Source organism: Mesoplodon mirus (genome assembly GCF_964341445.2).
Source record: "Mesoplodon mirus genome assembly, contig: SUPER_3_unloc_2, whole genome shotgun sequence".
In the NCBI taxonomy this organism is placed as follows: Eukaryota; Metazoa; Chordata; class Mammalia; order Artiodactyla; family Ziphiidae; genus Mesoplodon; species Mesoplodon mirus.
The window spans coordinates 1040311-1065014 of NW_028295808.1; the positions used below are offsets into that span (position 1 = coordinate 1040311).

At 42.4% G+C, this 24704-nt stretch overlaps 1 pseudogene across 1 annotated transcript in view; it reads left to right on the plus strand.

The window, feature by feature from the left end:
• The first annotated feature begins 1849 nt into the window (after nucleotides 1-1849).
• LOC309801718 (U3 small nucleolar RNA-associated protein 25 homolog) overlaps nucleotides 1850-24704 on the plus strand; it is a 29596-nt pseudogene continuing 6741 nt past the window's right edge. Inside the window, exons 1-11 of the transcript in view lie at nucleotides 1850-2091; nucleotides 3214-3253; nucleotides 3958-4189; nucleotides 6381-6551; nucleotides 8916-9004; nucleotides 10673-11083; nucleotides 13052-13271; nucleotides 20988-21190; nucleotides 22352-22534; nucleotides 22671-22783; nucleotides 23507-23752. The product of the transcript in view is annotated as a U3 small nucleolar RNA-associated protein 25 homolog (transcript). The remainder of the gene's footprint in view (nucleotides 2092-3213; nucleotides 3254-3957; nucleotides 4190-6380; nucleotides 6552-8915; nucleotides 9005-10672; nucleotides 11084-13051; nucleotides 13272-20987; nucleotides 21191-22351; nucleotides 22535-22670; nucleotides 22784-23506; nucleotides 23753-24704) is intronic.

Genomic DNA, 24704 nt, shown 5'->3' on the forward strand with positions numbered 1-24704 from the left:
AACAGTCTAGACCTGTCCATAGGACTACAATGCCATGGAAAGCAGGAGAGAGTAAAGAGTCACATCAAGTGCTCAAGAGTATAGCTTTTTATAGCAGAACTCTGGAAGAACACCAAGAAACCGGTTGCCTCTGGGGGGGTGAAGCTGGGGCACTTGGAATAGGGTGGGAGGAGAAAAAATATTGTATGACTTTATTGTCATAGCCAGGTTATACTGTGGTTAGTGACTTAGTATGTATGATGACATTTGCAAACAGCCTTTTGTTTAGGTAAGTGACTGTACTTTTTATGTTGAAATGAGACAGAAGACAGATGTGTGTTTGTTTCTGGGTTCCTTGGCTGGGCCGTCTGCTGGCACTACCTGCTGTTTGCATATTTTCTTGATCCTCCCTCCCCTTGCCTCCCTACCCCACCCTAAGCTCCCAGCATCTAATTAGGAGTAGATGGTCCCCAGAAGGAGAAAACTAGGATTTGAATAGTTGTAGTGTGACTTGTATAGGTGTGACATGGTATTGGACAAAGGTCCAATTCTCTCACAGACGCTCGTCTAATAGCAGAGGCAGTGAACACTATCTTTGATGGCTCCTATTTTACCTTAAATATTCAGGTGAATTCTGTGGTTTATGATTGACATTGTAAGTTACTATTAGAAACAAAGTGTCTCTATGTTTATCCTGTGGTTTTTGTTTTGTTTTGTTTTTTCGGTACACGGGCCTCTCACTGTTGTGGCCTCTCCCGTTGCAGAGCCCAGGCTCCGGACGCGCAGGCTCAGCGGCCATGGCTCACGGGCTTAGCCGCTCCGCGGCATGTGGGATCTTCCCAGACCTGGGGCACGAACCCGTGTCCCCTGCATCGGCAGGCGGACTCTCAACCACTGCGCCACCAGGGAAGCCCTATCCTGTGGTTTTTAAGTATCCCTGCACACTCTGCCTGTCTCTAGAGTATTAAGTCCAGCTGTGCTGTTTTTACCTCTTTGTTTATTGAGATTATTATTTACTTGCATTAAAATGTACCAATTTCAAAGGTACAGTTTGATTAATTTTGGTAATTGTATACAAGGTGTAACCACCACCACGACCCAGATATAGAAAAGTTACTTACCCTTTAAAAGTTTTCCATCCCAGTTTGCCCCAATTCAGTTTTGAGACACTTGATTGAGTTTTACTGCTTTCTCTAACATCGACTCTCCGGGTGATTTAGGAAAGTCACTTTACCTCTCTGGATGTGTTTTTGCTTTTATAACATGAAAAATGCCAGAACAGATGTGTTACCAAGGGCCCTTGCAATCCTTTCAGAAAATGAGGGGGTAGGGTAAGGGCGGGAATCTCAGCCTTGCGTCCCCATTCTTCACATAGCACACGCATGTGGCAGATCCTAGTGGGAAAAGCCTGTGGTCGCATCAGAGAGAATTAGGTTTCCATCTCCTCTCTTGCTAGTGTGTATGTAACCTTTTGTAAGCATCAGCTTTCTCATCTCCAATATCAGGCTTATTAACAAGGCCTATTTGTTTACTGTTGTTGTGAGGATGAACTGAGATGCACCGGCAGCCTTAAATGTTAGTTGGTATTTGTATTATGGCATAATATAAAGGCACTGCATTTAACCATCTCAGTTACTACACGTTTATGCAGGCTGATTCTCACAGCCAAAACAGACGCACAAAGTACACCCACCCATTTACCCACCTGGGGAAGCCCGAAGCCTCCCTGCCTGCCTGCCTGCCTTACGGGGCTCAGAGAAAAGCTGCGCAGGCGTGCACGTGCTTCCAAAGAGCCTCGCTAGGGGGCGGAATGGGAAACAGGAAGTTCTAACGCCTGTCGTACAAGCGCGACGTAAAGCGGGTCTGCTTTATGGCACCCTGCTTCCGCCGTAAAGCGCCGTTGGCAATCCCGCGTGAGTAGGTTGACGAGACTACTTCCGGGTGAAAAACGCGATTCTTGGAGGTTGGCTGACTTGCCGTCTTCCTCATGGGCAAACGCGGGAGCCGGAGCCGGAGCCGGGGCCGGAGCCAGAGCCAGCTGCTCAGCTCCCTAACTAAAAAGCAGAAGCATCATCTAAGGGATTTCGGCGAGGAGCATCCCTTCTATGACACGTATGGAGAGGCAAGGCTGGGACCGGCGCTGCCGGCGTCCTTTCCCGGTGGGAGCCCGCGTGTCCCCGCGTTTGGTCCGCCGGTGCCCCGGGGGTAGTGACAGGGCAGCTCCCGCCGCGTCTCACGCTGCCCCGGCGCCGGCCTAGCTCGCCCGGGGGTCCTGGCGGCTTCCCGCCTGAGATGGGGTTCTTCACCGGTCTTCCTACTCTTTGTTGAGCCTGTAGTTTTATGCTAGACGGCACGCCTCCTGTGTGGCGACTGGGCAGAGATTTTATAAGCTTGTTTTCGTTTGATATGTTTTTAAAGAATTGCTTGGGGGCTTCCCTGGTGGCGCAGTGGTTAAGAATCCGCCTGCCAACGGAGGGGACAGGGGTTCGAGCCCTGGTCCGGGAAGATCCCACATGCCGCGGTGCAAGTAAGCCCGTGCGCCACAACTATTGAGCCTGCACTCTAGAGCCCGCGAACCACAACAGCTGAGCCAGGGTGGTGCAACTACTGATGCCCGCGAGCCTAGAGCCCCTGCTCCGTAACAAGAGAAGCCACCGCTCGCCGCAACTAGAGAAAGCCCGGGCGCAGCAACGAAGACCCATAGCAGGCAAAAATAAATAAATTAAATAAGTTAAAAAAAATAAAAAAAGAATTGCTTGGGACCCTCGACATCACCTATCTATTCAACGACCACGAGGAAACTAATGTTTGGGTAGTTGTGGGTTCCTCTATAAGTGTCCAGACTCTCAGTGATGATCTTAGTGCTCATCCCACCCCCTTTGGGTTGCTTTATCAACAGTTAGAGGGATAGTCTACTTAAGAAATTTGCTAGAAAAGGTGAACCCCGAGGGCTTTTATTTGCCAAAATTTCCCATCTTTTGGATGAGAGCCTGTTACTGTGTGACTGTAGTATTTCTCATGTGGTCTTGTTAGACCTTTTCATTCGTCTATTATTATCTATTTGGCATATCCTTACAAAACCTGTCCAAATGCATATGGAGTTTTTACTTGACAATAGATATAATGTATTTATAACGGTATAGTCTGCCATGTTCATTTAAAGTTGTATCATTAGGCTTTTCCTGATTGCTACATACTAGTAGTTAAAGTTTAACATTGCCTGTTTCTTCTCAGGGTTTCCAGAAAGGAAGCAAAACCACAGACTTGTCAACTGGTAATGCTTTATACCTTCTTTATGATAGTAGATTCTGGACTGTTAATTTAAAGATTATATATGGTAATAATGTTTGGCTACATTTCCATTCTTTCTGATTTTAGATGTAAGCTATATTTTAGTAATATTGCTTAGTTTTAAGTGCAGATGTCTGTTAAGATGCCCTTGTGATAACTAATATAGTATAGAGTATGAAACTGTCCTGAGAGATTAGCCTGTTAGAACCTGTTAAGGAGGCTTACCAGAGGGCTCTTGGTGAATCCTAAGAGGGAATGTCATGTTTGCTTAACATAAAATAGAGTGCAAAACCATCAAAGGTCTTATTTCATTACCACAGACTCAGAAATAAAGCACACTTTTTTGTTGTAAGTTTTCCTGTTGCTCCTTTAAAGGTGCCAAGTGTCTGACACATAGGTTAGATCGCCTTATAACCTAAAGCTCCATGTGTTTAGTTTGCTGTCTTCCCATGTGGAACATTAGCAGTTCAAAGAAGAGGAAGAGCTTCTAGAATCATAGCTAGATTAGCTGTTTTAAACAAATTTGGTGCTAGGTTTGGTTGAATAGATAGGATTGCATATTTGCAGAAAAGCTAGTTTTTATTTAGAAAAGTCTGAACTTGGTTCCACTGTGGGCCTGATGATAGTCGTGGGGTAGCAACAAGAACAATATAATTTTTGTTTTTAAAATCCCCATTTTCCTTTTAGTCAGAGAGTTTAGATACTTCAAGTTCTGAAAGTGAAGCATAGAGTGAACCAGAACAAGTTTCTGGTTACAACAGACTACTTGCCACGTTAAAGGATGTTTCCAAGGAAGATGAGGAGGAGGAAGAGGAAGAAGACCGTGTTATAGATGAGACAGAAATGAATCTTGAAGACGGCGATAGTGACATCATTGTGGAGGAAGAGATGGCAGTAGAGTCTACTGACATGCAGAAGAGTAAGTGTCTTTGATGTGGGTTTATCATCTTTGCAGGGACCACAGACAGATTGCCCCAGGGGCAGGGTGCCTTGTACCATAGAGCTGGGTGAAAGCACATGGATTCAAAGCAGAGATTCTTAACATTGTTGGGCTCTGTGATATCTTCAAGAATCTGATGAAAACACAGGACCCTCTGGCCATAAAAATGCAGAAATGACGTTTTTGCTTATGATTTCCAGGATTTCATCAATCCTACTTCAAATTCACCTGATTGAGAGGAAAGGGAACATAATTCTGTTTTTGTAATGGTCTCAATTTATGAAAGAGATGATTGTTCCTGCCTTAGAGGAACCAAGTTTAGTGGAAGATAGACATAAAATATACAGAACTTTTCAAGCATCAAATCTGAATGGAACTGATAAATATAAGGTGTTAAAGAGATGCAAAGTGGTCACATGCTGCCAGGGTAAATGAGGGGAGGCTTCAGAGAAGAGCTGGGATTGAAAGCTTAAAGGAACTCTGTCTCACTCAGACATCTAGGTGACTTATTTTTTAAAAATTATAATTTATTTCTGGCTGCATTGTGTCTTTGTTGCAGTGCGCCGGCTTCTCACTGTGGTGGCTTCTCTTGTTGTGGAGCATGGGCTCTAGGCACGTGGGCTTCAGTAGTTGTGGCTCACGGGCTCTAGAGCACAGGCTCTGTAGTTGTGGCGCACAGGCTTAGTTGCTCTGCGGCATGTGGGATCTTCCCAGACTAGGGCTTGAAACCACGTCCCCTGCATTAGCAGGCGAATTCTTAACCACTGTGCCACCAGGGAAGTCTCCATAGGTGACTTTTTAATTTAACTTTAAAATCAACTTTATTGAAGTATGAATTACATTCAACAAGGTGTACTCATTTTAATTTGATGAGTTTTGACAGATGTGTCTGTCTATATTGTCATCACCAAAGTCAAGATACAGAACACTTCCAATACCTGCAAAAAGTTCCTTCTTGTCCTTTTACAGTCAGTTTCCCAGGCCTGGCATCAGGCAACCACTGACATGCTTTCTTTCACTATGTATTAGTGTTTCCTATTGTAGAAATTCATATGAATGGAAGCACACAATAAGTACCCTTTTGCATGTGGCTTCTTTGGCTCCTCATGTTGTTGTGACTCATCCGTGTAGTTCATATTAGTAATTCATTTCTTTTTATTACTGGAATAGTAGTCCATTGTCTGAATATATCTGGGTAACTGTTTTATATTCTGTTATCTTAATGCCTATTTGCCTTACTGTATTTTTTTCTATACTTTAAGGTGTCACACACCATTCTTAGTATTTTCATTCATCACTTGTACTCGGATAAAAAAATCGTTGCCTCAGACTTAGGGACTTTTTAAATTTCGTTGGTTTTCCAGTTTTCTTTCATGTATTAGGTTTTTAAAAATGAAAAGTTCGGTTTTTTAAATTATAAAAGTAATATATGGGCCTCCCTGGTGGCGCAGTGGTTGAGAGTCCGCCTGCCGATGCAGGGGATACGGGTTCGTGCCCCGGTCCGGGAGGATCCCATATGCCGCGGAGTGGCTGGGCCCGTGAGCCATGGCCGCTGAGCCTGCGCATCCGGAGCCTGTGCTCCGCAACGGGAGAGGCCACAACAGTGAGAGGCCCGCATACCGCAAAAAAAAAAAAAAAAAAAAAAAAAAAAAAAGTAATATATATTTACTGTAAAAATTTAAGAGGGTAATATAGTTAATGTATATCTTCTCCACCCTGGGATGAACACCTTGAACATTTTATAGAACCTTCCAGACTACTTTTTTATGGATATATGAGTGAATATATGTTTGTGTGTATGTGCATAATGGCCTCATACATTTCTGTAAGTTACTTTTTTCTTTAATGATATAACGTGTGTAACTGTGGGTTCACATTAGCTTAATCACATAGTATTCCATTGTAAATAATATGTGGTAATTTAATTAGTACCCCTTCGATAGAAATAACAAAATCATTTTTTCTAGTTATTTGTTATATCAACGCTGATTTGAACATCTTTACATGTACTAGGTCAGCAGTCAAGCTCAGTTTTGAAACTTATGTCTTCTACCTGAATTTGCTTAAAAGTAAATGATAGCCTAAGGAATTAGATTTCATTTGTCAACAGAAGTGTAATTATATTTATGAGTAGTAAATAATTTCACAAAATGTTTTATCAAAACTGCACATGCGGCCTTACCTGCTGACCCTAAGGGAAAAGATGGGCACGGGCCACCTGGCACAGCAGAGGAGTCCCCAGAGGAGTTTACAGATGCAAAACATGAGTCACTCTTCAGCCTAGAAACCAACTTTCTCGAAGAGGAAAGAGGAGGCAACTGTTCTCTGAAAGCATCACAAGGTCAGAGCACAGCTCATGTTGTTTGAATTCAGCTGGTGCTTAGTATGGGTGGTTGTGGTCTAATACCTGTTAAATCTCTTGTTATTGGAATGAGCAGTAATAGAAACAGATAGTTTAGCAGCTAGATGTAGAGCTGGAAAGAAATGCTTCTCCAAGATCTTTTGTGTTTTTCAGGGTTAGGCAGTGTTGCGAGTGGGCGCGGCTGTTCATGAGGACAAACATTTGAACAATGATAGCAGGGAAGGCCAGTTCCTCAAAGCTCACGATCCACAGCTGGGGTCAGGGGAAGACTTCTGATTTTTTTCCCCAAGCAGGGAAGGGAGAGAAAGAGGAGAAAAGTACTTTGCATTTTTCTCTCTATCCTTCACTTGCTCTTCCTTACTGGAGCAGTAATTTTACAGATTTGTGAGACCCGGCAGTGGCTAATCTGATTGGTCCTTATTACCAGGAAGCACCTCAGAAGCCAGAAAGCTCCACCCTGTCTCCCCAGTCTCTCTCTTTATTTTTGGCTGCATTGGGTCTTTGTGGCAGTGCGTGGGCTTCTCACGGTGGTGGCTTCTCTTGTTGTGGAGCGCAGGCTCTAGGCACGCGGGCTTCAGCAGTTGTGACACGCAGGCTCAGCAGTTGTGACACACGGGCTCAGTAGTTGTGGCTTGCTGGCTCTAGAGCTCAGGCTCTGTAGTTGTGGCGCATGGGCTTAGTTGCTCCGCAGCATTGGCAGGCGGATTCTTTTTTTTTTTTTTTTTGCGGTACGTGGGCCTCCCACTGTTGTGGCCTCTTCCGTTGCGGAGCACAGGCTCTGGACACGCAGGCTCAGTGGCCATGGCTCACAGGCCCAGCCGCTCCGCGGCATGTGGGATCTTCCCGGACCGGGGCACGAACCCATGTCCCCTGCATCGGCAGGCGGACTCTCAACCACTGCGCCACCAGGGAAGCCCGGCAGGCGGATTCTTAACCACTGTGCCACTGGGGAAGTCCCCATAGGCGACTTTTTAATTTAACTTTAAAATCAACTTTATTGAGGTATGAATTACATTCAACAAGGTGTACCCATTTTAAGTATATAATTCGGTAAGTTTTGACAAATGTGTATATCTATATTGTCATCGCCAAAGTCAAGATACAGAACACTGGGCCATGCCTCTGTCCCCACGACTGTTACTTAGACAAGCCTGTGGTAGGCTGAGGCAGGGCTCTGCTGTCTCTCAGGTCCTGTGTCTTAGCCTGTGCCTGGGTGGGCAAGTCAGGTGGGTCTCATTCTGTGTCCTGACTGCCTTTTTTGGTCCCAGTGCCATTCTTCAACCAGCGGTGCCATTGAAGTTGAAATTTTAATCCTCATTTGGTTCTGTTAGCTATTCTAGACAAGAGGAAGAAGTAGCAGGTAGAATTTGGGCAAAAACTGCATTCTGAACTCAAAAAAAGTTAAAAAAAAAACAAACCCTGGAGGAAACATTAGGAGGCTTGACTATCCTAAAGTTTCTCTGGTTGTTTGGTCTATATTGATATATTATCACCTAGAATTCTTACTTCCTGTTGTTCACCTTTATCTTAGGTCTTAATATAAGGTGCACTGCATTTGAAGTTTTACTACCTGGGTCTTTGAATGGGTCATTTAACTTTGCTTCTTACATGAGTGGGGCTGGAAGAGAAGGTTGCGTGGCCAGTGCAGAGCACTGACCCTGCCATTTTGATAATTTGTTCACCTCAGTTGAGTGTTGAGCATTTATATTTGTCTTCCAGTGCAGGTTAAATCAGACATGGAACCTGCCCTCAGGGATCCTGCAGTCTAGTTAGGTGAGGTAGGACATGCACATATATGTGTTGGTGTGGATAACTGAGGGCAGGGTGGGGCACTTGAGAGAAAGTGATGACTGTCTATAGGGGACCAGAGATGGCTTCTTTGGAGCCAGAACTGTGCCTGACACAGTAGGCTCTTGGGAAATAGTTATTTATTGTGAGTCAGGGGGTAACATTCAACGGATACTATTTGGATATATAGAAATGCGGTGAACAAGAGGATAGAATTTTCAGTTAAAGGAAGGAAAGCCACAGTGGCAGAAGAATTTGAGAGCCATGTAATTCAAAAATTACATTAGAGAGGTAGGTTAGAGGTGTATGTTGAATTTCAGTCCAAGAAGTTTCTTCAAAGGTTTTTGAGGTGGGGAATAATGTGATTAAAGAAATGCTTTAGGGAGATGAACCTGTCAGAAACTTTTAAGCTCTGGACTGGGATAAATGATGGGGAAAGTTGATGGGGGAAAAGATGAGTTAACATCATGAAAACAGGATGTCATTCACAGGGGAAGACTGGGAAATCCCTGTCATTTGCCCTAAGTGTTCTAATATTCTTTATTTCTGAATTAGATCCATTTGCACAACATGTAAACAAAGAACTGAAAGAAAAAGAAATCCAGGCTGTTGCCACAAATCCCAAAACTACCCACCAGCTAAAAGTAAGCAGTGGTCTTGGGTTTTAGTGGTCTCCCTGAATGTATGATACACACCCGTGGCAGATGGCTTGAGAGGGATCAAGATAGAGGAAGACTGGAAGAGCCCAGTAAGGCACAGGCATAGCTAGAAAAGGCACTGGGAAGCTGGAAGGTGGGGACCAATAAGATAAGAATGCTTTGGAGACAGGTACACCAGGGTTTAGACCAATGTCTGCAAGGGGCTATCTCATGACCTAAGGCAAGTTAATCTACCTTTTTAATCTTCACTGTTCTCATCTGTTAGAGGAGGACAGTAATGCCTGCATCAAAATAACGTAATTTAGTTTACTGGAAGACATGTACGAAGTGTTCAGTCAAACAGTAGCTACTGCTGTTCATTTGTTTGAAATATCTGAGATAAGTTCACACCTAAATTATTCAGTATGGAGCAGTTTTTGCTTCTTTTTTCGGTGATTTTTTTTTTCACCACTGATGCTATTCATAAGAATTGGTCATCCTTGTTTCATTGAAATTTTTATTGAGATAATAATTATAGATGCAGTTGTAAGAAATAATACAAAGGTATCCCATGTGCCCTTTGCCCGGTTTCCCCCAATGGTAGCATCTTACAAAACTGTAGTACAATATCACAAGTAGGAAATTTCCACTGATACAACCTACCTGTCTTATTCAGATTTCCTCACTTTTGCTCCTGCTCCTTTGTGTTATTTAGTTCTATACTGTTTTATCACGTGTAGGTTGCCCTGGCCACCACCACAGTCAACATACAGAGCATTTCCAGCACCATAAAGATCCCTCCTCTTCCCTGGTGCCATTTTATAACCACACCCACCTCCCTTCCCCCATTCCTAACCCTTGGTAACCACTAATCTGTTCTCCATTTCTATAATTTTGTTATTTCAAAAGCGTTATATAAATAAAATCATACAGGTTGGCTTTTTTTCACGCAGCATAATTCCTTGGAGATTCATCCCAGTTGTTGGCATATATCAATAGTTAATTCTTTTTTATTGCAGAGGTCATCCTTTCTTTATTGCTAAGATCAGCAGTTTTGTTACAGTGCAAAAATTCCCAAACTGGTATTCCACAAAATAACTATTCTTTTCGATTCTAATATATGTCTCCAAAAAAAAAAAAATCCAAAACAACAACAAAAACCTTGTTCCATGTCCAAGTAAATTTGGAAAACTCTGGGTCAAACGAAGTGGAACGGAGTCCTTGTTACAGGACTCAGCAGGACCTTTAGTGTCCAATCTGCATGTGACTCTCCCTGAGGGGGATTAGGTTTTGTGGTGGTTACCGAAGTTATTTGACCGTTGAGCCCCCTTTTCTTTTGTCTAGAGTAAATTTTGACTTCCTACAGTGTGGTCCACAGGACAGTTTGTGGCCCACTGATCTAGTGAAGAGCTCACAAGGTTTCTAAAGTCAGAAACCTTGGGCTCTAACCCTTAGCTCTGTTCTCCTCTGTTTGTCTGAATCCTACAACCTCTGAACCTCAGCATTTCCTAAACTGCAAGAAGAGCATTATAGTGTTTAGCTTGTAAGGTTGTTGTGAGGATAAAGTGAGAGGATCTGTAAGTTGTGAAAGGCCTTGGTAAATTATAAAGCACTATATGAATGTAAGGTACTATAATTCATTTCTAACTTAGTTCTTGATCATTTCTCCCACAGTGGCCCATCCTGGGCCAGCTTGTCTTTTCATCCAGGTTTCAACAGTTGGAAACTTTTAAACCCCCAAAGGACATTGACTTAAAGTCACTTCATCTCCAGAAGCCTCTGGAATCCACCTGGATCAAGACCAACAGCCAGTTCCTCTCTGGTCCCCCAAATTCAAGTAGCCCCTTCACACCCCTCCAGAAAGAGCTCTTCTTAATTATGAATTCTTACCGGGACCTGTTCTACCCAGAAAGGACTGCCCTGAAGAAAAGGGAAGAGATCCGCCACATGTACTGCCTGCATGTGATAAATCACGTTCTCAAAGCCAATGCCCAGGTGCTTGCCAACAACAGCAGATGCCGAAGCCAGAAACTTGGGTTGGGTGATGATGATGACTTCAGGGACCAAGGGCTAACGAGGCCCAAGGTGAGTGGCAGCAGCAGAACTTTGCCCTCAAGGAGGCTGTAAGGCTCTAACATATGGGTCCTGGCACTTAGCAGGTTCTCAGATGGTTTAATGACTGGAATAATGAATGAGTCCAAGAATGAGCATATTAGATGGGCCAGGTAATGTCACGGCAGTGCTGCAGACAGCTCAGTGGACTGTCTAACAGCAGATCTAACTGGAAACTGGAGTAGGAGGTACCTCCATGATAATTCTCTCCTTAAAGCTAAACCCTGATCCTACATAAGTAACACTCCACTATAAATCTCTTCTTTGTGATTGTCAGAGCTGGATGGGACCTTAAGGAGCCTTTTATTCAGTCCCTACATATTACACCTGTGGACAGAGACCCAGTTTCGTAGAGGACCTTGCTAAAGAGAACCAGGGAAAAAGTAGCAGAGACAGGACTAGAACCAAGGATTCTCTTCACTGAGCCACATAAATATGTAAACCTTGGAAAACAAAATCCCTGTTTTTGCATTGTATCATTATTACTGCTTAAAGTGATGATTACATTTATGTGGCTCATAAGCCTAAGCTCCAGTGGATTGGGAGCTTACATCGTTTAATTCTGTCTACATTTTTCATGATGTCCTGGAGCTAGATACTGTGCCACCCATACCCCCTTACCCCTTAGCCTCTGTGTCTATATTGAAGAAGCCTCATCTTAGATTCTTCTTATTGGGCTTAATAGGATTTTAGGATTTTGATACTGATATGGCTCTTAGAGATTTCTTAGTCCAACCCTCTTGTTTGATAGTTGGGGAAACCAAAGCCTAGACACTTACTTAGTGTGACAGCCGGGACAGTAACTTGGCCCTCTTCAAAACTGATCCATCATCCCTGCACTGTACCAAACTGAATCACTACACCCCTCTGGCTGTGCTGGTTGCCTTTCTGAGAAACTATCTCAGAATCTTGAACATCAGGATAATAAGATTATCTGTTTCCATTTAGAATTGCAAAATAGAATATGAGGTAGATTACCCATGAATCACATTCAGAATTTGGTGAATTGCCTGATCTGACTGGGGTTATATCCATTGATTGTATTGTTTACACAAGGGTAGTTAGAAGGTAATCATTTGTTAAGCATCTTCTGTTTTTTTTCCTCAACAGTTAAAATTAAGCACTTTTGGAAATGTTTGGAAAACTGAATCCTATATTTCCCATTGAAATATCATCTTATTTCAGAAATCCTTTATCATCATTTCTGAAAAATGTACTAGGAAATGTACTAGAAAAGTAATGATGCTTTAGTCCTTTCCTTACTAACTTTATTCTCTACTTAATACATCTAATTCATTTGTTCAGCATATTCCTTGGGTCTTACGGATCAAAATACTGAACTAAGTTCTGTAGGAGACAGAAATGAGTAACATTTCTTGTCCTCAAAGAGCTTTGTGTGTTTATGCCCTTGGGTTTTTGCTAATGGACACCTCTGTTAACGGCATTGACTTACCTCAAAAAGTATTTCTGGGCTTCCCTGGTGGCGCAGTGGTTGAGAGTCCGCCTGCCGATGCAGGGGACACGGGTTCGTGCCCTGGTCCGGGAAGATCCCACGTGCCGCGGAGCGGCTGGGACCGTGAGCCATGGCCGCTGAGCCTGCGCGTCCGGAGCCTGTGCTCCGCAACGGGAGAGGCCACAACAGTGAGAGGCCCGCGTACCGCAAAAAAAAATAATAATAATAAAATTTCTACATTCTGCTTAAGAATTGCGCCCCCCACCCCAAGGAGCCATGAGATTGAAGTCCATAGGACATAGTGCTGTGGGTCGGAAAGATGCTCAGCCTTCAGTACTGAGCCAGGTCCTGTGTAAAGGGGGTGACACGGATGTGGTCCTTGGCCAGGGGCTGTGGAACGGAGGGCTCCTTAGGTCCCCAGCAGGCTCACCTCGAGCTGTCCTTCCTTCCCCTTGCCCCTCCAAGGCTGCCCATCACTCCCTCCACAGGTGCTGATAGTGGTGCCATTCCGGGAAGCTGCTTTGCGGGTGGTACAGCTCTTCATCAGTCTTCTTGAGGGCGACAGCAAGAAGAAAATAATTGTAAGCAACAAAAAGAGGTTTAATGGAGAGTATGGCTCAGATCCCAAGGAGAGACCACCCAACCTGAAGAGGCCTGAGGATTATGAAGCTGTATTTGTCGGCAACATCGATGACCACTTCAGGACTGGTAATTCCTCCTTGTCAAAACTGAGACCCTGAGGGACCTGAGGTGTGAGGTGCACATAGCTGGAAGCTAGAAGCCTGGAATTAGGCATTCTTTCAGAGGGTCACTGTCTCAGCCTCCTAGCAGAACCAGGATGCATTTGAGACCACTCGTCTGCCAGGGGAGAGTCTTGCCTTGGCTAATGGGGTACATACTTGGCTAATGGGATGGAGTGTCTGTGAATGCATGTATGAAAGGCACCTGCATGTTTATAACAAATGTCTCAGCATGCCTATAGCTGGTAGCTCACAGTCAATGCTACAGGGCTTCTTGGGGGAGTTGGAGGTGATGGGGCTGGGTGGGTCAGTCTGGGGAAGATGAATAAACTAGAGCATCTGTACGTAATGGACTTCCCTCCTGCCTGCCATGTGGAGTGCCCACACCTGAATTATCTCCACTCTGGACTTACTGACTCCCACCCAGCTTTGCACATTTTTGCTTGTTTGTCATTCAGCTCCCATGTACTTGGTTGCTTGTTCATTGAAAAAGTTCCTGGAAAATATTTATTAGTCACATATGCCCATTTACCACTTATTAAGCATCTACTATGTGCCAGGCACTGTTAAGCTGGAGATATGGAATTAAAAGTTACTGTTAAGCAAGTCCAGCCTTAAGACAAATCAGACAGTATGGGATGAGATGTGTTACGGTTAGAGGATAGTGGGTGTTCTAGTTAAAGTATTTAAAGCAAATATCCTTACTCAAAATGGGCTCAGGACTGTTAGGGAAGGCCTTCTGTTGGAGGTACCATCCATACTAAGTTGAAACCTGAGTCAGATTTAGCCAGGTACAAAGTGGAGCAATGAGAGTGGAAGAAAAAGTTTCAGACAGGAAACGGCAAGTGTGGAGGCATCAGGGTGAGTAAACCGGCATGACTTAAGATTCAGAGGCTTTAGGATGGCTGGAGTGTGCGTGCAAGGGGATTAGAGCTTATGGTTAGTTTTAAACATATGCAGGTGGCCAACAAGGAGCTGATAAATCAGTCTCTTGTTTAATTGATATATAATTGACATATTAGTTTCAGGTGTACAACATAGTGATTCAATGTCTATATACCTTACAAACGTATCACAACAATAAGTAAAGTTACCGTTTGTCACCATACAAAGTTAATGCAATATTATTGACTATATTCCCCATGGCATACATTGGATCCCTGTGACCTGTTCACTTTATAACTGGAAGTTTTATACCTCCTGATCTCCCCCATCCATTTTGCCCACCCTCCAACCCCGCCCTCCCTGCTGGCAACCACCAGTCTGTTCTCTGTATCTATCCGTCTGTTTTTTTGTTTTTTAGATTCCACATATAAGTGAAATCACATACTATTGATATTTGTCTTTGTCTGACTTATTTCACTTACTGTGACACCCTCAAGGTCTATCCTTGTTGTCGCAGATGGCAAGATTTCATTCATTTATGGCTGAGTAATATTCCATTGTGTGTGTGTGTGTGTGTGTGTGTGTGTGTGTGTGTACACACCACATCTTTATCCATTCATCATTTGTGGACACTTAGGCTGCTTCCATATTCCATATTTTGGCTATTATAAATGTTGCATTGAACGTAGGCGTGCATATATCTTTTGAATTAGTGGGTTTTTTTCTTTGGATAAACACCCAGAAGTTGAATTGCTCAATTGTATGGTGATTCTATTTTTAATTTTTGAAGAACATCCATACTGTTTTCCATAGTGGCTGCACCAATTTACATTTCCACTAACAATGCACAAGGGTTCCCTTTTCTCCACATCTTTGCCAGCATTTGTTATTTCTTGTCTTTTGGATAAGACCTATTCTGACAGGTTTGAGGTGATATCTCATTGTGGTTTTTTTTCTCTCTGTGCTTTGGTTAATAGCAACTTATTATACATGGTGGCTGTAAGAATTTATAACTCCAAAATAACAGCCTATCATTTTATATTATTTCATTTTGATCACAGCACTTACTAGCCACCTGATACATTCTTCTTCTTCTTCTTTTTTTTTTAATTGGAGTAGGTATAGTTGATTTACAATGTTGTGCTCATTTCTGCTGTACGGCAGTGACTCAGTTATACACATATATACATCCTTTTTTATATTCTTTTGCATTATGGCATATCCCAGGAGATTGGATATAGTTCCCTGTGCTATACAGTAGGACCTTGTTGTTTACCCATTCTAAAGGTAGTAGTTTGCATCAACTAACCCCAGACTCTCAGTCCATCCCTTTCCCCACCCCTGACCTTGGCAACCACAGGTCTGTGAGTCTGTTTCTGTTTTGTAGATAGGTTCATTTGTGCCATATTTTAGATTTCATATATATGTGATATCATATGGTATTTGTCTTTCTCTTTCTGACAGACTCCTCTTAGTATGATAATCTGTAGTTGCATCCATGTTGCTGCCAAATGGCATTATTTTGTTCATTTTTATGACTGAGTAGTATTCCATTGTGTATATGTATCACATCTTTATCCATTCATCTGTCAATGGACATTTAGGTTGTTTCCATGTCTTGGCTATTGTGAATAGTGCTGCTGTGAACATAGGGGTGCATGTATCTTTTTGAATTATAGTTTTGTCCAGATATATGCCCAGGAGTGGGATTGCTGGATCATATGGTAATTATATTTTTAGTTTTCCAAGGAAACTCCATACTGTTTTCCATAGTGACTGCACCAACTTACATTCCCACCAACAGTGTAGGAGGGTTCCCTTCTCTCCACACCGTCTCCAGCATTTGTTATTTGTAGACTTTTTAATGATGGCCATTCTGACCAGTGTGAGATGGTACCTCATTGTAGTTTTGATTTCTCATTGTGATTTTGATTTGCATTTTCCTGATGATGAGTGATGTTGAGCATCTCTACATTTGACTGTTGGCTATCAGTACGACTTCTTTGGAAAAATGTCTATTCAGGTCCTCTGCTTTTTTTTTCTTTTTTTGCTGTACGTGGGCCTCTCACTGTTGTGGCCTCTCCCGTTGCGGAGCACAGGCTCCGGACGTGCAGGCTCAGCGGCCATGGCTCATGGGCCCAGCCACTCCACGGCATGTGGGATCCCCCCGGACCGGGGCACGACCCCGTGTCTCCTGCATCGGCAGGTGGATTCTCAACCACTGCGCCACCAGGGAAGCCCCCTCTGCTATTTTTTAATTGGATTGTTTGGGGGGGGGGTTTTGCGGTTTTTTTTTTTGCAGTACGCGGGCCTCTCACTGTTTTGGCTTCTCCCATTGCAGAGCGCAGGCTCCGGACGCGCAGGCTCAGCGGCCATGGCTCACGGGCCTAGCCGCTCTGCGGCACGTGGGATCTTTCCGGACCAGGGCACGAACCCATATCCCCTGCATCGGCAGGCGGACTCTCAACCACTGCGCCACCAGGGAAGCCCTGTTTGGGGTTTTTTGATAATGAGTTACATGAGTTCTTTATATATTTTGGATCTTACTTAACCCCTTACTAGATTTGCAAATATCCTCTCCCATTCAGTAGATTGCCTTTTTGTTCATTGATGGTTTCCATTGCTGTGCACAAGCTTTTTAGTTTGATGTAGTCCCACTTGTTTATTTTTGGTTTCATTGCCCTTGCCTGTGGAGTCAGATCCAAAAAAATATTGCTAAGACTGTTGTCAGGGAAGTTACTGCCTATGTTTTCTTCTGGGAGTTCTGTGGTTTTCAGGTCTTATGTTCAAGTCTTTAATCCATTTTGAGTTGATTTTTGTAGATGGTGTAAGCTGGTGGTCCACTTTCATTCTTTTGCATGTAGCTGTCTAGTTTTCCCATCACCATTTGTTGATGAGACTGTCTTTTCTGCATTGTATATTCTTGTCTCTTTTGTCATAGATTAATTGACCATATAAATATGGATTTATTTCTGGGCTCTCTGTTCTGTTGATCTGTGTCTGTTTTTGTGCTATTACCGTACAATTTTGATTACTGTAGACTTGTAGTGTAGTTTAAAATCAGGGAGTGTTATACCTTCAGCTTTGTTCTTCTTTCTCATAATCAGTTTGGCTATTCAGGATCCTTTGCAACTCTGTACGAATTTTAGGATTATTCTAGTTTTATGAAAAATGTCATGGGTATTTTGATAAGGATTGCATTAAATCTGTAGATTTCTTTGGGTAGTCTGGACTTTTTTTTTGAATTTTATTTCTTTATACAGCAGGTTCTTATTAGTTATCCATTTAATACATATTAGTATATACATGTTAGTCCCAATCTCCCAATTCATCACACCCCCACCCCCACCCCCAGTTTCCCCCCTTGGTGTCCAGTATGGACATTTTAACAGTACTAAGTCTTCCAGTCTATGAGCATGGTGTATTTTTTCATGTTTAATTTCTTTCATCAATACCTTGTAGTTTTCCAAGTACAAGTTTTTTACCTTCTTGGTTAGATTTTTTCTAGGTATTTTATTGTTTTTGATGCTATTGTAAATGGATTGTTTTCTTAATTTCTCTTTCTAATAGTTCATTATTAATGTATATAAATACAACAGATTTTTGTTAATTTTGTATCCTGCAACATTAGTAAATTTATTTATTAGTTCTGACAGTTTTTTGGTGGAGTCTTTAGGGTTTTCTCCATAAAGTATCATGTCATCTGCAAATAGTCAGTTTTACTTCCTCCTTTCCAATTTGGGTATCTTTTATTTCTTTTTCTTGCCTAGTTGCTGTGGCTAGGATTTCTAATACTATGTTGAATAAAAGTGGCAGAAGTGTGCATCCTTGTCTTGTTCCTGATTTTAGAGGAAATGCTTTCAGCTTTTCACCACTGAATATGATGTTAGCTGTGGGTTTATCGTATATGCCTTTGTTATGTTGAGATACATTCCCTCTATACCCACTTTGTCAACCCATCCTTGCATCCCTGGAATAAATTCTACTTGATTATAGTGTATGGTCCTTTTAATGTATTGCTGGATTCAGTTTGCTAATAATTTGTCAAGGATTTTTGCATCTGTGTTTATCAGGCATAGTAGCCTGTACATTTCTTTTTTTGTGGTGTTTCAGTATCAGGGTTATGCTGGCCTCATAAAATGAGTTTGGAAGTGTTTCCGCCTCTTCAGTTTTTTGAAATATGTTTGAGAAGGATAGGTATTAAATCTTCTTTAAATATTTTGTAGAATTTACCATGAAGCTCTCTGGTCCTGGTCTTTTGTTTTTGGGGAGTTTTTTGATTACTGATTCAATCACATTACTAGTAATTGATCTATTCACATTTTCTGTTTCTTCATGATTCAGTTTTAGAAGATTGTGTGTTTCTAGGAATTTATGTATTTCTTCTAGGTTATCTGACTTGTTGGTGTATAATTGTTCGTAGTAGTCTCTTATGATACTTTGTATTTCTGTAGGGTCAGTTATAACTTCTCTTTCATTTCTGATTTTATTTGGGCCCCTTCTCTTTTTTTCTTATTGAGTCTGAGTAAAGGTTTGTTAATTTTGTTTATCTTTTCACAGAACCAGCTCTTAGTTTCATTGATCTTTTTTTTTTGTCTCCATTTCATTTATTCAGTATTTCTCATCTGACTTCTATTATTTCCTTCCTTCTTTGTTGGAAGTTTTTTCCTTTCAGCATATTTGAACATATCATGCCATCCCCTTCTGGACCACAAAGTTTCTGATGAAAAATCAGCTGATATTCTTTTTTTTTTTATTAGTTTCTGCTTTATAACAAAGTGAATCAGTCATACATATACATCTGTTCCCACATCCCTTCCCTCATGCACCTCCCTCCCTCCCACTCTCCCCATCCCACCCCAGCTGATATTCTTATGGGGATTCCCTTGTCTGTAATTAGTTGTTTTTCTCTTGCTGCTTAAGATTCCCTCTTTACCTTTGACTTTTAACATATTAATTATAATGTGTCTTGGTATGAATCTCCTTGGGTTCATTTTGTTTGGGACTCTTGGTTCTTGCCGGACCTGAATGTCTGTTTCCTTCACCAGGTTAGGGACATTTTTAGCCATTATTTCTTCAGATAATTTTTCTGCCCCTTTCTTTCTCTGTCCTCCTTCTGGGACCCCTATAATGTGGATGTTAGTGCCCCTTTCTCTCTCTTCTTCTGCGACCCCTTAACACCGATGATAGTACACTTGATGTTGTCCCACAGTTCCCTTAAACTGTCCTCATATTTTAAAAATATTTTTTCTCTTTGCTGCTCTGTTGGGGTGATTTCTACTACCTTGTCTGCCAGGTCACTGATCTGTTCTTTTCTACCATCTAGTCTGCTGTTGATTCCCTCTAGTGTATTTTTCAGTTCAATTATTATAATCTTCAGCTGTGTGAGTTCTGTTTAGAACTTTCTTATATTTTGTCTCTTTCTTGAGTTTCTGTGTTCGTTCATTCATCTCCCAAGTTTGGTGAGCATCTTTAGGACTATGACTTTGAATTCTTTATCAGATAAATCACTTACATCTGTTTCATTAAATATTTTTTCTGGGGTTTTATCTTGTTCCTTCATTTGGAACATGTTCCTCTGCTTCCCCATTTTGCTTGACTCTCCGTGTTTGTTTCTGTGTATTATGCAAAACCAGTTATTGCCCCGTCTTGAAGGAGTGGCCCTGTGTGGGAGATGAACTGTATTTTTAACTTTTTCCTAGTTCTTGGTCGTCTTATAAACTCTCTCTGTTTGTTTCACTCCCATGGAGTCTAGAAATGCAGTCCCACCCCCATCTGCCTGAGCCTGGTGCTCAAGGAGTGTCCCCTGTGTGGGCTACGTGCGATTGTTGCCTCAGGTCGTGTCCTGCGAGTGGCATGAGATGGGGTAGTTGTGGCTGCTCGTTGTCCATGTTTGTCAGTGCTGCACACAAGCAGTGCAGGGCCGTGGGGTAGGGGGTACTCACCCACCACCACTGTTAGCAACTTAGAGTGAGAGTGCAAAAAAGTGGCACCCACCAGTGCCATCAAGGTAGAGGGAATTTGTAAAAATGGCATCTGCTAGCATTCTGTCCCCAGAGAGAGTCCCAGCCAACTTCTGCCCCTCTGGTAGATGCTTTAAGATTAGCAAGTGAATCTCCTTCACATATGATCTGGGCTCTTTACAGACTGCTACTTGTTGCTTAGGAAAGAGATGTGGGCAGGAAATATAAATTTTTGTGATGATAATGTTAAAGCCATAATTAGTGAATATATTTATCCAAAGCTTTATGTAGAGTGAAAGAGAACTTGTGGGTGAATCCAGGGATTTGTTGAAGAGCTCTTTGAATATGGAAAAATAGATAAGGACCAGGTCAGTAATAGGAGAAGTAAGTGTTAAAGTGATAGAAACCACCAGTAAGGAAAAGAACATTTCAAGGAGGGTGTGCTTATGCATTCGTGACAAGAAACACTAAAGTGCCATTGAATTGGTAACTGAGAGCTGTTGGTGACCTTGGCAAGAGTCATTTCAGTGGTGTCCTGAGACTCAGAGGCAGATTGCAGTGCATTAAGGAGTGAGTGGGAGATTTTAAAGTAGAGATAATTTTTTGGAAGGTTTGCCAGTGAAGGAAAAGAAGAGGGTGGGAGCTAGAAGGGACCGTAGATGCAAAGGAGGGATGATGATGATGACGATGATGATTTTAATAATTAAAGCAGTTTGAGCACAATTACATGCAAAGGGGAAGATGTGGAAGGTACAAGGGGAGGCTGCAGTTTGAGAGGGTGGAAGCTAATGGTGGTGACTCATGAACTGATGTGTGCTTGGCTGTTTTGTGTATAGGAGTGGCAATACTGCAGAGAAGCATCCGACTTTATGCCCCCTTCTATTCGTCAGACATCCTCATTGCCTCCCCTCTGGGCTTGAGGACCATCATTGGTGGAGAAGGAGAGAAGAAGAGAGATTTTGACTTTCTGTCTTCTATTGAGCTTCTCATCATTGATCAAACTGACATTTACCTGATGCAGAACTGGGAGCATGTCTTGGTAATGCTGGTCATTAACATTTAGAGACAAGAAGCTCAGTGGTTTGAGTCTGAAATGGTTATTAAAGTCCAGATTAAAACTCAGCTTGGAAATGGAAATATTCCACATTTTCCAATTTGAAAATGGGAAATGTTGTCCCCTCTTCTACCCACAAGTTGGTCAGTAAAGTATCCAGAAAGATAAAAATTCTTGTCAACATTTTCAAATCTCCAGAAAAGATTTCTTCCCCTTAAAAGTTGCTTCTAGTAATAGACCAGTTTAGTGTGGTTAGTTGGTTGGTTGAAATCCCTCCTCACCAGGAATGTTTTTATCTAAAATAGTTCCTCCTATTTATGCTCGTTCTCTTTTGTTTGGTCTTCAGTGGAGATGGGAAAACATTGCTCATGATTTCTTAATTTGTGATGTTTTACAGAGAAATGTAAGATGTTTTTGTCCCCCTACTGTAATTTGTACTATAATTTTTTTTCTCCCTCTCAACATACGCTGCAATGTTTTGGGGTTTAGGATTGTGCTTTGGAACAATCCTCATCACAGAACTATAGGTTTATTTTTATAAGGCATGTGAGAATTTACCTTTTCTACAACCCCAGGACTTGGAGTAAGTTTGGGACAGATAAAGGGGAGTACTTATTTATAAAGTAGGGAATAAACTTATAGTACTTGTGACCCTTCAATATACATTACAAGGTAAAAATATGATTAAAATAGAAAAGGCATGTCAATGGTTGAGTCATCTTTATTTTGAGCAAAAGGCACATGTAGTCATTCAGGCAATTTTCTAACGTTTTGGGAACCAAGTCATGGAAGGACAGCAGCTCTGTTTTCCGTGTCATTTCTCTTCTCGTCCAAGTCTGGAACTGAGTTGCTTATAGAGTCACCAGAGTGGCATTTCAGAATTTCCTTGAAAAGAAATATTCTGTATAGGTAGCATCTTGATCCTTTTTGAAAGATCCACAAGGTGGCCAGTTTGAGCTTTTCTTCTTGTTCGCTTGACTATGGGCAAGTCACTCACCCATCTGAGCCTGTTTTCTTGTTGTAATTTGGGAGATGATAGTATCTACTTCATGGGGTTAAATAAGATGATGGGCTTATAGAAAGGTTAGCAACGCCCAACAGGTAAGTGTTCAATAAGTATTAATGGAGTATTATTTCTGCTCAAAGCATTTGATGAACCACATGAACCTGCTGCCCTTGGACTCACATGGGGTGGACTTTTCTCGAGTGCGCCTGTGGAACCTCAATAATTGGTCCAAGTACTATCGTCAGACGCTGCTGTTTGGGGCCCTGCAGGATGCCCAGATCAACTCTGTGTTCAACAAGTACTGCGTCAATGTGCAAGGCCAGGTGGGTTCTCTCCTTCTTTCTCTGAATTTTCATGAAGTATTGTGTATTGTTTGGGTCATGAGGCAGAAGGAGAGGACAGCATTTGGTCAACAATGGGGATAGCTCACTTCCTAATGTTCTCACTGACTCCTGGCAGGTGGCTGTGAGGAACGTCCCGATGACAGGCTGCATCAGTCATGTCCTGGTGCAGCTCCCACATGTCTTCCAGAGGATGGAACCTGAGAACCTAGCTTCAGTGATTGATGCCAGGTACCCTCCCCTGTCCCATTGGACCCCTGGGGGTCACAGAGAGGGATTTTACTTGGGCATTCAAATTTAGAATTGTATTCCATGTTGGCTTTATTAGTTACCATTTACAAAATGAAATGAGATAATTGAATCCAATCATGCCATTGACAGAGGAGGACACTGAAGGCCAGAGAAATGGTGTGTTGTCCTAGTTCTGATAGTGTCAGGGTTAGTAAATCAAGGGTACTTTCCCCTAGACTGTGGCATTTTTAAATTACATTAATTTTTTAATGCCTCATGTCAACAACTTAATTCTAAGCCCTTCAGGGCAAGAACTGTTTTTCTAATTCTCTGTGTAACTTCCCCCCGTCTTCTCATTGTGTTTAGTCAGGGGACCCATGGTAGCAGAATGGTGCTTAACACATGGTAGGTGTTCAGTAATTATTTGTTGACTGACTGATTGACAACTGAATGAATGAATGATACAGTTACGTACTTCCTAGAATAATTCTCTGGGATATACCAGCATCACATCTATCCTTTATGATGAATAGTGTTGGCACTTACTTTTTGATGCGCTTAACAAGTTTTATCCTTACATAATCTCTTTGCAATGAGGTAGGCCAAATTGGCCTCTTAGGGGAGGTAGAAGGAGACTGTGACTTGCCCAGGGTCATGCAGTTGGCAGTGACACTATGGCTCACCTCTAGACCACTGACTCTGCCCTTTGCCTTTCCAAATCAGGTTTAACTTTTTCATCAACAAGATTTTGCCTCAGTATCGTGATGCAGTCATGTCTCACACGCTTATCTATGTCCCCTCCTACTTTGACTTTGTGCGTCTCCGAAATTACTTCAAGAAGGAGGAACTGAACTTCACTCATATCTGCGAGTACACCCAGAAGTCTGGTGTCTCCAGGGCCAGACACTTCTTCCTTCAAGGAGAGAAGCAGTTCCTGCTCCTCACAGAGCGCTTCCATTTCTACAAAAGGTAAAGTAGGACCAGGTTTCAAGTGTCCTCTCTGGAGGGCCTGCTTCCAAGTGCGTGGTGGGCTTTGCTGTGTTATAAGGTCCTCCCTTGCTTCACCTCCTGCAGACAAGCCAGAGTTTGGGAGGCTGGACAGACTTTTCTTGATTGGTTGGTTGGTTTTCTTTCAAAATGGGCATTGTTGGAAAAGGTGGTAGAAACGAATGAGTGACTACAGCATAACCTGTATATAGATCTGGAGTGGGTCCATACTTAGGGTACCTCCTGTAGCTGTGGGTATACCCCTCAAGAAAGACATTACAGAGTTGAGCAGCTCTCAACAGAATACAGGAAGGGGAGGAACCTGTCGTAGAAGCACAGATGAAACACTGGGGACTGTGTGGTCTGTGGAGATGGAAGTTGAGTGCAGGGTCAGTGTTCAGAAAGCTCTCATTTGTCCTGAGGCAGTGCACACACACTTCTGCACCAAGGAGAACCAGGACTAAGGGGCTCCTTGAAGTTTATGAGAAGCAAAAGGTGAGGGGCTTAGAGGTGAATATTTAAGGGCTTCAGGGTTTGCTTCTTGCTGGCATCATTATTTGCTTTGTTCCAGTGAGTTGTTTTCATTCATGTTGGAAATGGTATTTTGGGGGAGTTTGCACTCAGCAGGTCTAAAGAACCCTTAGTTTTCCAAAAGCTTGATACATCAAAGCAAGTCCTTTAAATGAAGTGGATGGATTGGAAAACTTCCCAGCGTGATTGTCTGTAGCAAGTGTGAACTAAGCTGGGATGAGGACTGCTCTCAAGTAGCAACTTTTCAAGGAGAGGGCATGATGTCAAAGGAGCCCTTTCTCTTAAGTAGGCAGGACAGTCTTCTGTCTTACACTGTTCATTTATTGACCAAACAGTTTTGTCCCCAAAGTCACTATAAAGACAAACCGAACACGTGCCATTAGCTTTGTACCCTGGACCAGGT